At 39.4% G+C, this 16,636-nt stretch overlaps 1 pseudogene; it reads left to right on the forward strand.

Annotated features, from left to right (window-relative positions):
- Positions 1 to 6,108: 6,108 nt before the first annotated feature.
- On the forward strand, positions 6,109 to 6,692 carry LOC114077313 (annotated as a pseudogene).
- Positions 6,693 to 16,636: the final 9,944 nt, after the last annotated feature.

The following is a 16,636-nucleotide window of genomic DNA, read 5'->3' on the forward strand; positions in this document are numbered from 1 at the left end:
AGGTTTATCATTGTATCATCATTGTAACTCTTAAGTGATGGTTATCGCTTCGACAAACTCCCGCAGAAGTTAAATGTATTTATATTTATATATTAGTTTATTTGTATTTTTAATTACATCTAAGAGTTAGTTGTATCCTTGTATACATTCAGAGTTTACAGCATGTTTTCAAAAACAGTTTCTTTAGATTGCACTTGCTTTTATATTGTTTTATATTGAAATGAGTCGGTTTTATTGTGTTATGTTATTGATACACTCAAATTACACTTCCCTAACCGGTCGTATCAAAAAAAGAACCCAACTATTTGGTTGAGGTTGATCCCACGAGGAAAATGATTTAGACTTAAATTTAATGTATGATTACCTCTATTTAGTCATGTCCTTTCTGAAAACTAGTAATTAAAGGGGGGTTTTGTAAAAGAAAAGCGTTGCAATATTGTGAAATTAAACAAGTAGTAAAAGAAAACTATTGGTGTTTATCAAGTTGTGAGAGAAACTATGGTGTAAGAGTTCCCCACAGGTTCATAACGTAATAATCCTAGCTATAACAACTCTTTCCTAGTGTTTTGCATGGAAAGTGATAAGTTATGTATATCTAAATCCTTAGTCCGGCATTTAGAGAGCTTTACCCCGTACATTGGTCCGGCTACGTGTGTCTAAGTTACAAACCCTTACCTTTACTTCATATTAAGCTTCATATTCGATGTTTGACTTAGTTATTACTTCGGATCAATCGAAACTAGCCTATTAGATAGTATCCACTAAATCTATGTCGATAATTCTTTTCCTATTAACTACCCCCTTGGTCCGGCAAGTAGTAATAAGGCGAGTTTTAATGCGTGCACTCGTTGAAAGGACTTCTAGACGAATGAATTATCGATGCATGCAATAACCTATTCGAGGATTGTTATTTAGCTAGGGTTATTTTGTTAATCACCCATGGTTCCCACAAACCTAGTTGTGGATTGCGTTATCCATTCTAAAAAGAACACAATTCATAATTGATAAATAATAAATCATGAACTTACTTTGACAAATTGGAAGAAAATCCAAAAATTCAACTTGAAATTGCACAATTATTTTGAACACCAAACCCGGAAATTTGAATTAATTGCAAAAATAAATCTCCAAGAACAAAAGTATAAAATAAGTAAAAGAATCCAACCCCAAAAACGAGGTTTTTTACCCTATTTATAATAAAAAGAGTCTTAAATTAAAAAGGATTCAAAATAAGGAATGTCCAAAAAGCGGCTTCAATCGACGACCCCCACAGACGGTCTGTCGGTGAAATGACGGACCGTCGACTGCCTTCGTCGGTTCATACTTAGCATCTTTTCAAAGCCTGCACTGTGCATCTTCTCTGATCCAATCGACGGACCAATAGCACGGTCCGTTGACTCATCTACGGTCCGTCGATGCTTTACGTCGTTCCATACTTAGCTTTTTCTTCAACACAGGGTACAAGTTTGTTCTTTGATCACATCAACGATTTACCAAGATGGTGCGTCGATCAGTAGATGGACCATCGATCCTTTCATATCCCCACACTTAGTCAAAATTTCCCCAGTTGCTTCCAAATGCATGAACCTTCAATCAATGGTCACCACCTACGGTCCGTCGATGGGACGACAGGCTCTTGATTGCTTCGTGGGTCACTTCTGCACTTATTCTTCACATCCTTCTACATTTCAGTTTTGGACAACTTTCTAGCAAAACAAAGACAAAACATATAAAAATTACTTACAAAAAGGCTCTAGACACACACCAATCTTAAGGAAAAGCATTGAAAGTACCGTGAAACCACAGTACATCAACACCCTCAACTTAAATTCATTTTTTTTCTTAAGCGAAGCACTATCACTCAACACAACACTTCGTACACAAGTATCATTTTTTAATCTTCCGCAATCATATGTATATCAATCCCTACTTTTTCGTTACTTTAGTGCTTGTTTATTCTCTTAGGCTTGATAGTCTTATTCTTGTGGATCAGACCATGACACAGACTTACCATGCACTGACACCTCTACTCTTTTTGTCTCTCGCCAAGGTACCACCTTTTCGATATTACAACTAGTGCCCTCACTTCAAAAGATATCCTCCTTTTTCACACAATGTTTTTATCTTTGGAGTATAAGGATCATTATTCAACACTCACGCTTAAAACAAATTCACACCTAATTGGTACTTGTCGCCATAGGCTTGCCCTTATTTTCACTGCTTAAGTTCACCATATTAGACTCTTAGGATCATTATAGGACTTTGTTGCTTGTAATGTAGGCTCAGGTTCAGGTATGGTACATATGGGAACATTTTAGTGACTTGTTCCTCTCCTTGACATTACGGCTAAGCATCCTACCTCTTCCATTATTTATTATTCCCTACTTTTCTTGTCATCCTTATTTACATCTTTCTTTCTCGTTTGTGGAAGTGACTCTTAGTTCTTTTTGTTTAACACTCTTTTTGTCTTTTTTTCCTTTTTTTATAGGCAGAATAGTCTGGTGGACCCTCGTACTTGTATCGCATTGTATTATGGATACTTATGCTATGCCTTTTGTCATCTGGACCCCTGAACCTATCCAAAACAAACATTTTAAACACTTTTTTTTTATGTTGCATCGTGCGTGTTGCACAAACCACATACATGTTGGCCAAAAATAAAAAATAATAATCCACGTATGAAATCCACTTGGTAAATCATCCAAATAATAATAGTCCAAACCTCGGAGAAATTTTGAAAACTTTTGCGACTTTTCCTCTTCTCTCTTATCCTCTCTACGTTTTCTCCACTAAGAATCGTTTTTGATTTGCCATAGATTTTCTCAGTTGAAGCTCAGTTCCACTTCGACTATCGTCGTAAGTTCTTACACTTGTGTTATTTTCAATTTTTTACACTTTCTTGTGCGTACTTGTTTGATTAGAGGATCGATTGTCATTCGATTTTCCAAAATTTTTTAGGGATTTTACTTTGGTTTGGGTTTAATGTTAGTGCTATACACTTTCTTAGTTGATTAAAGACTTCGACTGACTTCAATGGCATGTTCCGTGAATTCAAGTAGATTCTAGGGTTTTTCTGGAAAGCCCCAATTTCAACTAAAATTAATATTCTAGTTTTGATCAATTGCCTTGGGTATTGATAGTGTTAGTGGTCCATCGTAACAACAATTACAGTTATGGTAAGTTAATGGCTTTAGCGTCTAACAACTATTAGTATTTTCATAAATACTTTAGCACTTTTTGTGTTACAATCGTGGTAAGTGTACCCCTTTCACTGTAGTTATTTTTCATGTTAAGTTTATGCTTGTTTTTTCCCTTTAAAAGTAGTTTTTTTTGTCCTGGTAATTTTATGCTTTCAATTTTAACTATAGTTGTCTTTCATTTGACTTTACAGTCATCCGAAGATATGGCTTTAACTATAGTGACATTTCAATTTAATTATGGGGGCTGTTTTGTATCGGATCCTACTTTACGGTATGCTAATGGAATAACTAGTGTTGAAAAGATTAATATAGATTTAAATGAGTTGCATATAATGTTGTATAATGATTTAGCATTGGAATTGGGTGTTGAAAATGTTGAGACATTTGGATGTAGATTCAACAAGAAGGGTATTTTCTACATGTTAAATATTGATCATGATGTTCTAAAATTTCTTAATGGTTTAAAGGCTGATGATTTTGTTGTATATGTTGTACATCCCATTAGTATACCTTTAGTTGTTGAGGAGATACTTGAATTACCTAGCACTAATGCAAATGTGTCCTCATCTCCACAAAAAGATAGTGCTGATGTGTCCTTCTCCCCACATAAAATTAGGGATAATTTATCATCCTTCCCACAAATATATAGGGAGGATGTGTCTTCATCTAACCATTTGATGAAAAAGAAAATAGGGATATAAAGCAAAATCAATCCCCTTTAATTGATGAGCAGCCCACTTTAGTTGAAGAACAAGATCCTGCTCCTAGAGTTCAAGAACATTCTGATTCTAAATCATTCTATGATGTTGATGAAAATATTGATGATTTGAGTGATTTGGATGAGGATTTTCTTCAAGCTAGGCAGTCTAGTATTCAAGAAAAAGTTAAAGAGAATATTGATAGAGTAAATCTGGATGAGATACAATCTGGTCCTGTAGGTATTGATGTTGGTTTTGAAGACATTTATAAGGATAGAAGGGGTATATTTGAAGGAAATTTGGGTGGTTATGATCCTTATTTTGATAGCTCGGATCTTGGTAGTGACATTAGTGAAGATGAAGGGAATCCTGTTGGGGATGATGAAGTGGTAGATCTAGCACCTAGGAAGGAAAATAAAAAGGTATACTTTGATCCAAGTACTAAAGAGGTTTGTTTTAAGCTATATATGGTATTTTTGAATAACATTGAGTTTAGGGAGGCACTGCAAACTTATTCTATTTAGAAGGGTATAGATATTAAGTTGAAACCTAATGAGAAGTAAATGGTAAGGGCACATTGTAAGAAAATAGGGTTGTCCTTGGCATATTCTTGGAAATATTGATGGTAACACTGGAAACTTCAACGTTAAAACATATTTTCCAGTTCACAAGTGTTTTAAAAGAACAAGAAACAAACTTTGTAACCCCATTTGGATTAGTAAACATCACAAAGAGAGGATTATGAGTGAGCTTACAATCTAACTACATCAGATTCAATCTTTGACAAAAGGAGTATGGAATTTTATGTTAGTAAAACAAGTTGTAGAAAGGCAAAAATGAGAGTTATGAATGAACATATGGGAGATTTTAGAGAGGAGTTTTCTAGGTTGTATGATTATGCTGAGCAATTAAAGACCATAAATCCTAGAACTACTGTATCTATTAGGACATCCAAGAACACAATTCCAGGAAAAGAGGTTTTTATGAGCATTTATATTTGTTTTTGTTCCTTAAAAAGTGGATGGAAAGAATGGTGTAGAAGTATTATTGGTTTAGATGGTGAATATCCTAAAGGTGTATGTAAAGGTGAACTGTTAACTTGCATTTCCAAAGATGGAAATAATCAGATGTACCCTATAGCATGGGCAGTAGTTGATAAAGAAACCAAGGAGACATGGTCTTGGTTTCTCAAGTGCATCAGACATGATTTGGAGCTTACAAAAGGTGAAGGACTAACAGTGATGTCTGATATGCACAAGGTATTACTATATTATTTTTTAAATTTGTTCTTTCATTTTTGGAGTATTTGATATTTAACATTGTTGTATTAAAATGTTCTTTTTTGGCAGGGTCTTGATCTTGAACTTATTGATGTATTGCCAAATGCTGAAATCAAATTGTGTGCTAGGCATATATGGGCAAACTGGAAGAAAGACTAGAGGGGTGAAGAAAGGATAATAAAATTCTGGCAGTTTGCTAGGGTACCATTTGAGGTACTTTTACAGTCCAAACTTGATGATTTAAGTGAGTTAGCAGAAGGCATTATAGAAAAAATATTAAAGTATAACAAGGAAGCATGGTGTAGGGCATATTTTAAAGAACATAGCAAGTGTGATGTGGTTGAGAACAACGTGTGTGAGACTTTAAACAGTAGGATTTTAGGTGCTAGGTTCAAATCAATAATCACTATGCTAGAGGAAATAAGAGTCAAAGTTATGGAAAGAATGAATCAAATGAGAGAATTTTCAGAAAAATGGATTACTGATGTATCACCTATGGCTATGGATATTCTTAGAAAAATGCAGAAATTGCAGAAATTGTGAGGTATGGTTTAATGGTGATCTTGGCTTTGAGATTCATGATTCCACCATATAAACATGTTATTGACCTAAAAAAATAAGGTGTGTAGTTGTAGGTCATGGCAATTAAAGTGAATTCCTTGTGGCCATGCACTTACATCAATTCATTTTAAGGATTAGGTTCTTGAGTCATTTGTTGACCACTAGTATAAGAAGGAAACATACATGAAAGCATATAACAGATTTATTCAACCTATGACAAACATGAAGATGTGGCCAAAAAGTGATAGCCCAGCCATTGAACAACCTGAAATAACATCCATGCCAGGAAGACCAGGAATAAATAGGAGAAAAGATAATGATGAGCCAGTTAAGAAGAAGTTTGGAAAGGCTACAAGGAAGGGAAAAAAAATGAAATGTTCTGTGTGTAAGACTTTTGAACATAACAAGAAAGGATGTCCAACTCTTGTAAGTTGTGTTTTCATGTCTCTTTGTTATTGAATTTTACTATTTTTATACTTTGGTAAGTTGTGCTTTAATGCCTCTATGCTTGTAGAAAAATGTTGCTGCTGGAACAAGTGATGCAAGCGCTGGAACTTCAAATGTTGCTTCTGGAACTCCATATGCATGTCCAAGTGAATATCCAAGGGAAGTTACATGTGCAGGTCCAAGTGCAGGTCCAAGGGAAGTTCCATGTGCAGGTCCAAGGGCAATTCCAAGGGCAGGTCCAAGTACAGGTTTAAGGGAAGTTCCATGTACAGTTCCAAGTGCAGGTCCTAGGGCAGTTCCAAGTGAAGGTCCTAGAGAAGTTCCATGTGCAGGTCCAAGGGAATTTCCATGTTTCACTCAACAATCAACTTCTAGGTCAATTGGCCAAAAAAGAAAAACTTGCACAGCTTTGAGAGGAGGTGCATCTCTTGCCTATAAGAAACCAAGACCAAAACAAGCAAAGACAACTGGTTATGGTCTCTTATTTGGATCAGGTGGCAGTGTAACTGATTGGGTATGTATTTTATCAGTTAAGCACATTAAATTGCTTTAATTTATATTAGTTCATCTCTGGTTTAAGACTTTTGTTATTCTCATAGTCTGGAAATACTGATAGGGTGTTACATAGTGCTATATTGACAAGTTAAACTCCTACCAATGTTGATCTTGATTACAAACCCAAAGGACTAAGGTGGAAGGAAAGATCTCCAATTACTCAAAGGAAGCTACGAGATGAAAGTTACAGAAGCACTCAAGGCACACCTAGCACTCAAGGCACTCAAGGCACACCAAGCACTCAAGGCACACATTAGATTTCACTTTATTTAGCTTAATGACATGATCCCAACTAACTTTATTTTGATTAATGACTAGATGCCAACTGTTTTGTATATGGATTTTTGTTAATTGCTATAGGGAAGACTTTTTTTTTCTTGTACGAATTTGTGCTTGAATGAAGTTATTCAAATTTCTGACGTAAATACAATAAATTTCATTATCAAATAACACATAGTAAAAATAAAGAATATCTTAAATATGGCAGCTACAAACCAAATAACAACAATCACAAGAACATTGATATCAATACTAGTATTTGATCCTTGTCTTCCTTGCCTTTCTTGTCTTCTATGTGTTCCTTATCTTCCTTGTCTTTCTTGCCCTAAATTCGTTGCTGAATTGTTGATGTTGTATTGTTCATTAGCATCATCCCATCGGAAGAACCCACACCCACTACCGGATAAATATTTTTGGCAGCCCCAAACATTCTACCAGGATTAGTTAGTTTTCTCGATGTCTTTAGTTCAGCAGATATTCCACAGTAGAAACATCGAACTGTCATCGTGAACACCAACAAAAATACAATAGAATCAAATAAAAAAAAAGACGAGTAGATTGACGGAAAAAATAAAAGACGCCAAAAATAAAAGAGAAATTTTTTACAGAGACAAGATTGAGAAAAAAAGAAATAAAAAAGTTTAAAAAGGCATTAACAATGGTGTTTGGTGAATTAAAGAAGAAGAAATAGCCTTTAAAGGTAAAAATATGACCGTTAGTGCCTTTTTAAGGCGTCTCACGCTCTTCCATTGACTGAATCACATGCGCCATGTGGGTTAATTCCACATAGGATGCCACATCAAAAAAAAGTGTTTAAAATGTTGGATTTGTATAAGTTAAGGGGTCTAGATGACAAAAGGCTAAGTATGAGTATCCATAATACAATTTGATACAAGTACGAAGGTTCACCAGACTATTCTGCCTTTTTATATTCAACTGACAATTTTGACTAAGTCACTTCTCTTATTCACTGTCCCTTTTCTTTTCCATATTACTCTTTATCATACCCTCTTTTCGGGTCATCACTCATAATAGCCACCCTCGACTCATAGCTTTGCCATGAGTCGAGGTACATATTACCCAAGGTTGGGTCAGGGCCAAGACGAGGTCAGTTTCTGCATTAGCCACCCTCAACTTATGCTTTTGGCCTAAGTTGAGGTGCACATGTCCAAACACATTACACCTAGGGAAGTTGAGTTGGTGAAGAAAATAAAGGTCTTATATAGGCTCAAATTATTTGGGTCAAAAAGGGATAATAATTTCATTCAGATCACTTTGCTTTAGGCTAAATGTTAGGTAATTTGAACAAGGTCCTATGATCCTTTCCTAATTGTCTAACACAAATTCCTTTTGCAAAACCAACCGGGCAAGTTCTAGCTAGATGCTAACAGGGGAACAATCAAATATCCTCACACTCTCTTGGCACCTCATTACAATATCAAATTATTTGTCACCTAGTTTGAGTGTTAGAGTAAGGATCATGCAGTGGGTGCATCTCTATGTCATGATTAGAGCCAACATTTAACATTCATTCAACCTATTCATGCAAGCACTTTCTTAGAGCGGTATATCATTCAAGTTTAGCCATGAAGATTCATTTTGTTTGTTTTCATACTTTGTACAAGTTACGACACATGCCGGTTCAACAGTAAAGTAATCAGTCTCTTGGGGGAAAAGAACACAGGCAAGAAAACCACCAAGAGAGGATCGTGGGCTACTCAGACTTCACCCTAGCACTCACTTTCCATTTACCCCACCCCCACATAAAAAAACATGAAATTGCCCCCAATGCATAAGAAAATAAAGAAAAGGGTTGTAGGTGAAGCAAACTTGAGGCGCATAGCGCCAAAGGAAACACGCAGGCGGGTTTGATTTCTCGAAACCCGCACCCTCAGTAGGGACACCCTCAGTAGTGTCCACAGTAGTATCTGCACCCTCAATGGTTCTCCTCTAAAAAACCTCTTCTCTGGAGCTAGACGCCCCAGCAACATATTTTGTAGCCCTCATCTGATGGGCCTCCTCATCAAGCAACGAAGCTCTCCTCGCATCCTCCAAATATGATCACTCCTTCTTCCGAGCACAAGCATCCTCACCCTCACTAGTACGGCTTGAACGGTGCCTCTTGGCATGCTCATAAGGCTCAAGCGGTGGTGTAGGGGGAGCGGTGAATAGTGCAACAAGCACTGTGTCCTCTAAAGTCTCAACTGGAGCAGACTCAGGCTCGGGACCCCTCATCTCAAGGATGTTGTCCATATCAGCCTGCAGTCTCGCCAAAGCCTCTTGAAGAGTAATAAGATCAATGATGGGGGCTGGGCGGTCTAGAACTCGGAGCTCGAATACATCTAGGCACTGATGGACTGCCCGAATCTTTAGCTTTCTCTGATGTGCCACCTTCTTCTCCATATGGTCCTCATCCTCGGTAATATATTTCTACATCCCAGGATGGATATGGTGAAGCAAGGTGGTCATCTGAGCCTCTAGCTTCTGGATGCTAGCAATCAGAACCAGTGCTACTGATGGTGGGGTGGACCGGGAGGAACTAGGCGCCCGACTAGTGACAGTGGCAGACTCAGCCGGGTTGGTATCGATAGGCTCTAAAGTGGCATGGTCATCCCCTTGGGCTTGCTCTACCGTATCCACCAAGTTATCACCAGTGGTTGCACATCAACTTTTGGCCCACGCCGTGGTGCAACTTCATTGGCCTCATCCCTAATGAAACCCATATCCACTGTCCCGGTAGGAGCACGAAGGACATCTCTGTGCCAAATGGGTAATCCAGCATCCCTACACAACTGAAAAATCATATAGGCAAATGGGTAAATGGTAGAGGACATACAACCCTCTCATGGATGACATAGATCAATAACTTCTCAACATCGATCTCCAACCGGCTACCAGAGCAGCTACCAAGACCGCTCTATCCCAAGTCATTATATTATATGCAGTCGTGGGGGATAGGCATTGGCGTACTAACAGCCAGAAGAACTTTGCTAGAAAAGTGAGGTTGGCCTTATTGATAAGTCCTTGGGGGTCCAACACCCAGTCTGCACCCTCTCTATCAATGGAGAGTCGCTGTGCAATCCACCTCTTGGTGGACTCTCTCAGTTCTCTCCTCCACTGAAAAATGTCCACTCTTGACCACGTCCCACCTGTAGTCGAACTCTGGGGTGAGGGGAACCCACACAACATCAGTGGATCCATCGTATAAGAAGCGACAGATGGAAGGAGAAGAAATGTTCACCCGACAGCCTCGAACGTGAACATCTGTGAGTGAGGAGTGTTTGGCGGGGTTCGCCTGCCTGTCCAAAGCACCTCGGAAAGCCGCTACGTAGGAAGAGTAGAACCCTCGCACAATATCCTTACTATATGACCCCACACTCCTCGCTATCCACTCGAGTCGGTGGCGGGTAAACAAATCATGCACCGCAGGGACTGTGTGTAAGCTCCCTGTAAGAACCTGCCGCTCAACTGTCAATGTGCAAGACATCACCCCCTTATAATTCAGCAACTTCGCATCCCTGTGTATCTAGTACTGGCCATATACGCATTACCGGTTGTGCTCATCAGCAACCGGTGCACGGACCTTATGCTAGGGTGATGGAGCAGACTCCGAACTCTGGGCCTCATCAGACAAGGCATTGCAGGCAGGCCCGTCTAGGAGAGTGGCTCCCTCTGATCAAGAACCGGAGGTTGTAGCCTCATTCGACCCTGTAGAGTGGGTCGACTCTAAACCAAAAGCCTCCTCAAAGCCAAATGCTCCCTCAAAACCCGAGGAAGACCTAGATGGTGTGTCGGTCAGTGTGCACTTCTCATCAGACTGGGAGGCAGTGACTACACCAGGCACCACCTTCTTGGGGTGCCCCGAGTGGCTCTAACGGCTGTTGTAGGGGTCCGGGTGCCAAGGGGCACGTATTTGGGATCCCGCTCATCGTCGGACTGGCCAATTAGCCGACGGCATGGTGACACAGACTTGGACCTCCCCCTTTGGTAGACGATGTCTGGTTATGGGGCCATAAGTACCTATAAAGAGAATTGTTATTCATAGTGTAATCAATCTACACAAGCAACTTAATCAAGATAGAATCTAGAAACACAAGACACAGATCAGTTCGAGATTGGAAAATTGGGAGATGGGCAGTATCGACGTCCCATTGATGAATCGACAATCCATTAGTAGTGTCCGTTGGTGGACACTTAGAAAAATTTAGGAGCTATATTCGACAGAACTCTCAGTTAGAAATGACGGACATGCAGGATGGCTCGTCGTTCAATCGACGGACCGTAGTCCACTTCCGTCGTCTGACACTTAGAAAAATTTAGTAAATATTAGGAAGCACAGTTTCAATTAGGGACGTGGACGTGTAGAACGGCCCGCCGATTAATTGATGGACTGTAGTCCACTTCCGTCGTTAGACAGTTAAGCAAATTCTGAGGTTAGTCATCGACGGTCCATGTATGGGGTCTCGTTCTGTTGGTCGAGATAGGTTTTTTGAGACATGCTTTTAACCCACAAATGGACAATTTCAAACACAACACCATTTCACCCAATCATGCAATAACAAGCAAAAGAAGAATTTGTAATCCCTAGGGCTTCGATTTTGCAAATTTCAACCATGGATTCTAAGAGAATATCAAGCCCTAAGTCGGAAAAAACAACAAGCATAGTGAATTTATACCGATTTCACCCCCAACCTTATCTTTTCTATCATACTAAGGGACATAAAACCCAATTTTAACAAGTTTAACATGCAATTTTGTCCCTAAGTCAAGACCCACATACAAATTATTTGTTTCCATTAGCAAATGAACAACAATTCATTGAGCAAAGGAGAATGAAATACCTGAAAGTTGTAGTGGAGTGAATGAGAGCGTGATCTTGCGACAACCAACCTACCTTCCACCTACGAACACCGACTGGAGAAACTATAAAGTTTTGAGTAGAAACTTAGGAGTATGGGTTTTTGGGATTCTGGGATTTTTGAGAGTTTGAGTGATTTGGAAGAGAATGGACTGAATTTAGTGTGGAAGTTAATGTAGAAAGAGTATAATAAAGTGAGGGAAATGGTTGGGAAAGGAATTCTAAAAGGTGTGGGGGGTAAGTGAATGGGTGGTTTTATATAGCCGGTCGGGTCGGGTCGAGTCACATGTTTTTATGAACTAATGGTACCCCGTCGACGGTCTGTATGTGAGTCGACGGTCCGTCAACTGGTCCGTCGATTGTGCCCTAACTTAGACAAAATTGTAAAACATACCTGGGATTTACGGGCACCATCGACGGAACGACGGCCCGTCGGTTGGTCCGTAGATCTGTGCACCACACCAATTTCTGTAGAATTCTTGTGGTTTGGTCCCTGCATATTTAGCACCCATTAAGCCATTCTTTTTGTATTTTTTGGACACTTTTTAGATGCGGACCCTAATCTACTCTCTAGCCAACACACTAAAAAAATAAAAAGAAAATTTTGCACATGACATTGAGTAAAACAAAACGAAGCAAAAAAATGCAAGTATTCCTACAAAGAAAAGAAAAACCTATTGTTAGCTAGAGGATACACATTGGGTTGCCTCCCAAGAAGCGCTTGATTTAACGTCGCGGCACAACGCAAGACCCTTGATTACTCTCACTTCATCAAGGTGATATACCTCAACAACTTCATGGTCACTCTCCGTATGCCCTAGGTAGATCTTGATTCTTTGCCCATTTATCGTGAATCTTGCACCCCCAACTATAAATTCGCGCTTCTCAATATTTTGTTCATGGCACTTATTCATCTTTTATTTGTAGAGGGATTAACTTGATATGCTTTTAGGCGAAACTCATCATGCTCATTCAACCCTTTAAGTCTCTGCTCCACTTCTTCGTTCCAATCCATCTTCTGTTTCTTCATCGCCCACAAGGCCTGGTGCTCTAGCTCAACTTGCAAGTGAAAATCCTTCCCATATACGAGTTGGTATGGAGACATACCTATGGGGGTCTTGTATACAGTCCGGTAAGCCCAAAGAGAATTATCAAGCCTCCTTCACCAATCCGTTCTATTAGCATTCACTGTTTTCGACAGGATCTGCTTGATTTCTTTGTCGGACACCTCAACTTGCCCACTAGTTTGTGGATGGTAAGGAGTGGCTACACTATGGAGAACCCCATGTCTCTCCAATATCACTTTGAACAACTTGTTGCAAAAGTGGGACCCCCCCCATCACTAATAATGGCCCTAAGTGTGCCAAATCTGGAAAAGATGTTCTTTTTCAAGAACGCATTGACACTCTACCCTTCATTGTTGGAAAGTGCTATGGCTTCCACCCATTTTTACACATAATCCATCGCCACAAAAATGTATTTCATCCCATGAGAACTCATAAACGGGCCCATAAAATCAATGCCCCATATATAAAATAACTCGATCAATAGAAAAAGATTTAAAGGGAGCTCTTGCCTCTTCGAAATGCCTCTATCTCTTTGGCATCTATCACATACCTTGGTGAACTCATGAGCATCTTGGTGGATGGTTGGCCAATAGTACCCACACTGCAAAATCTTATTGGCAGTCCGGATACCACTATAATTCCCACCCACAAGAGAGGAATGGCATGCCTCCTAAACACTTAGCATCTCAACTTTCGACACAGATCGGCGAATAAGCCCATCAGCACAACTCCGTTATAAATAAGGCCCATCCCAAAAGAACTTTTTCACATCATGCATCTTTTTCCTCTAATGAAGGGACAAGTCCGATGGGACTATATCACTAGCCTGATAATTCGCTAAATTGGTGAACCATGGAATCAAGTCATGAGAAGCGGCCAATACATGCTCATTAAGGAAGGTACATCAATTTCAGCCTTTTTACCCAACTCTCGCATAACTTCATCCTATAATTTGTACAAGTGATCGGCAACTTGATTTTCGGTCCCTTTTCTATCTTTCACCTCAAATTACACTTCCCTAAAGAAGTATAAGAGGACGTATCAAGTAAAGAACCCAACTATTAGGTTGGGGTCGATCCCACAAGGAAAATGATTTAGACTTAACTTTAATGTGCGATTACCTCTATTCAGTCAAGTCCTTTCCAAAAACTAGTAATTAAATGGGGGGTTTTGTTAAACAAAAGTGTTGCAATGCTGTGAAATTAAACAAGTAACAAAAGTAAATTATTGGTGTTTATCAAGTTATAAGAGAAACTTGGGTGTAAGTGTTCCCCATAGGTTCATAACGTCATAATCCTAGCTATAACAACCTTTTTTAGTGTTTCGCATGCAAAGTGATAAGTTATGTATCTCTAAATTCTTGGTCCGACATTTAAAGAATTTCACCTCATACCTTGGTTTCGAATCCTTATTTCTCATCAAATACCTCAAACGGAGTGGTCAGTATGCATTATGAATCTTGTGCCAAGCAAATAGGAGCAAATTTTTCAAAACCAAATACCACCGCAAGGAGCAGTTGTTCAGTCACAGTGTAGTTCTTTTGTGCTTCATTTAGGGCCTTACTAGCATAATAGATGGGATGAAGGATTTTATCCCTTCTTTGTCCCAATACCACACCAAGAGCAACCCACTAGCATCACACATCACCTCAAATGGCATACGCCAATCTGGGGAAATAATTATAGGCACAGAAACCAACTTCTCCTTCAACTCTCCAAATGCCTTCAGACAGGATTTATCAAATAGAACTTACATTATTTGTCAAGTAACTTGCACAGAGGATGTGCAATTTTTGAGAAATCCTTAATAAACCTTCGATAGAAGCCCGCATGCCCAAGAAAACTTCTCACACCTTTTACAGAGATGGGTGGAGGAAGTCTCTCTATAACCTCGACTTTGGCTAGATCAACCTCTATCCCTTTCCCTAAGATACGATGTCCCATTACAATACTCTCTTTCACCATGAAGTGACATTTTTTCCAATTTAGCACAAGGTTGCAATCTTCACATCTTTTAATAACCTCGGCCAAGTACTCAAACAACAATCAAAAGAGTCACCAATAACTGAAAATTCATCCATAAACACCTCAATAGTGTCCTCCACCATATCGGATAATATCCACATCATACATCTCTGAAAAGTAGCAGGTGCATTACACAATCCAAAAGGCATCCTCTTGAATGTGAATGTCCCATAAGGGCATGTAAAGGTGGTTTTCTCTTGATCCTCCGGTGCAATATAGATATGATTGTACCCCGAATAACCATCAAGAAAATAGTACCACCCTTTTCCTGCAAGTATATCTAACATCTGACCCATGAAGGGCATAGGAAAATGGTCTTTCTTAGTCCATGCATTCAACTTCCGGTAATCCATACAAACTCCACATTCGGTCACCGACCTCATTGGAACAAGCTCATTCTTCTCATTAGGAACCACTGTCATTCCCCTCTTTTTGGGCACACACTAAACAGGGCATACCCAACTACTATCTGCGATAGGATATATGACTCTGGCATCTAAACACTTAATAATCTCCTTCTTAACTACCTCTTGCATAGGTGGATTTAAACATCTTTGGTGCTTAATACTTGGCTTGTGATTGGGCATGAGTTGGATTTTGTGTGAACAAATACTGGGTGGGATCCCAATAATGTCACCAATAGTCCAACCAATGGCTCGTTTGAAACTTTTTACCACTTCTACCAGACACTTTACTTGTTCCACATTAAAATTTGATGAAATGATTACCCGCAAAGTGTCATCTTTTCCAAAGAATACATACCTCAGATGATGTGGTAAAGCCTTAAGCTCTAATTTTAGGGCCTCCTCAATAGATGGTTTCGCGGGTGGAGACTCGCGATTCTTCATATCTAACTCCAATTTCTTTGGTTTGAACCGCAATTCACCTCGATCAAGTGTCGCAACCAACGACCCATACTCTTCAATATTATCACTCTCAAAATTCATGATCACCGCCGCTAGTGCCTCAACACCAAGGCACTCTTTGATTTGTACCTCAGACATACTCTCAACACTGTAGGATATAGCAGATATGGTTGGGAGCTCACCACTCTACTTCATGGAACTACCAATGTTGAAAGGTGTTTCTTCATTGTTTAACCTAAACTTCATCTGCCCTTTTTCCATGTCAACCAAGGCGCACCGGTAGCAAGGAACGACCTCCCAAGAATAATAGGCACCTCAAAATCCACAGTCAAGAATCACAAAATCATCCAGAAATATAAATGACTCCACTTTCACTAACACATCGTGGAGTATCCCAATAGGCCTCTTCACCATTCGATCGGCCATCAATAATCGCATCGCAGTGGGCTATGGGTCACCCAAACCCAACTTCTTGTAAGTAGAGAGAGGCATGAGATTTATGCTTGCACCAAGATCACATAGTGCTTTAGCAAAGTGTAACAACCCGATGGTACATGGAATTTTTAAAGCGCCAGGATCTTCTTTCTTTAGCACAAGAGACCTTGTAGCAATAGCACTACAATGTTGCATTCGGTCATCATCCTCAAAACTTACAGATGTCTTCTCAATAACCATATCTTTGATAAACTTGGCAAAATCGGGCATTTGTTCCAGAGCTTCTATCAAAGGGACATTGACGGAAAGCTGTTTCAACATAGTAATAAAACACCGGTATTTACCCTCCTCAATTTCTTCACCAAT

Source organism: Solanum pennellii, chromosome 5, assembly GCF_001406875.1.
Source record: "Solanum pennellii chromosome 5, SPENNV200".
NCBI lineage: Eukaryota > Viridiplantae > Streptophyta > Magnoliopsida > Solanales > Solanaceae > Solanum > Solanum pennellii.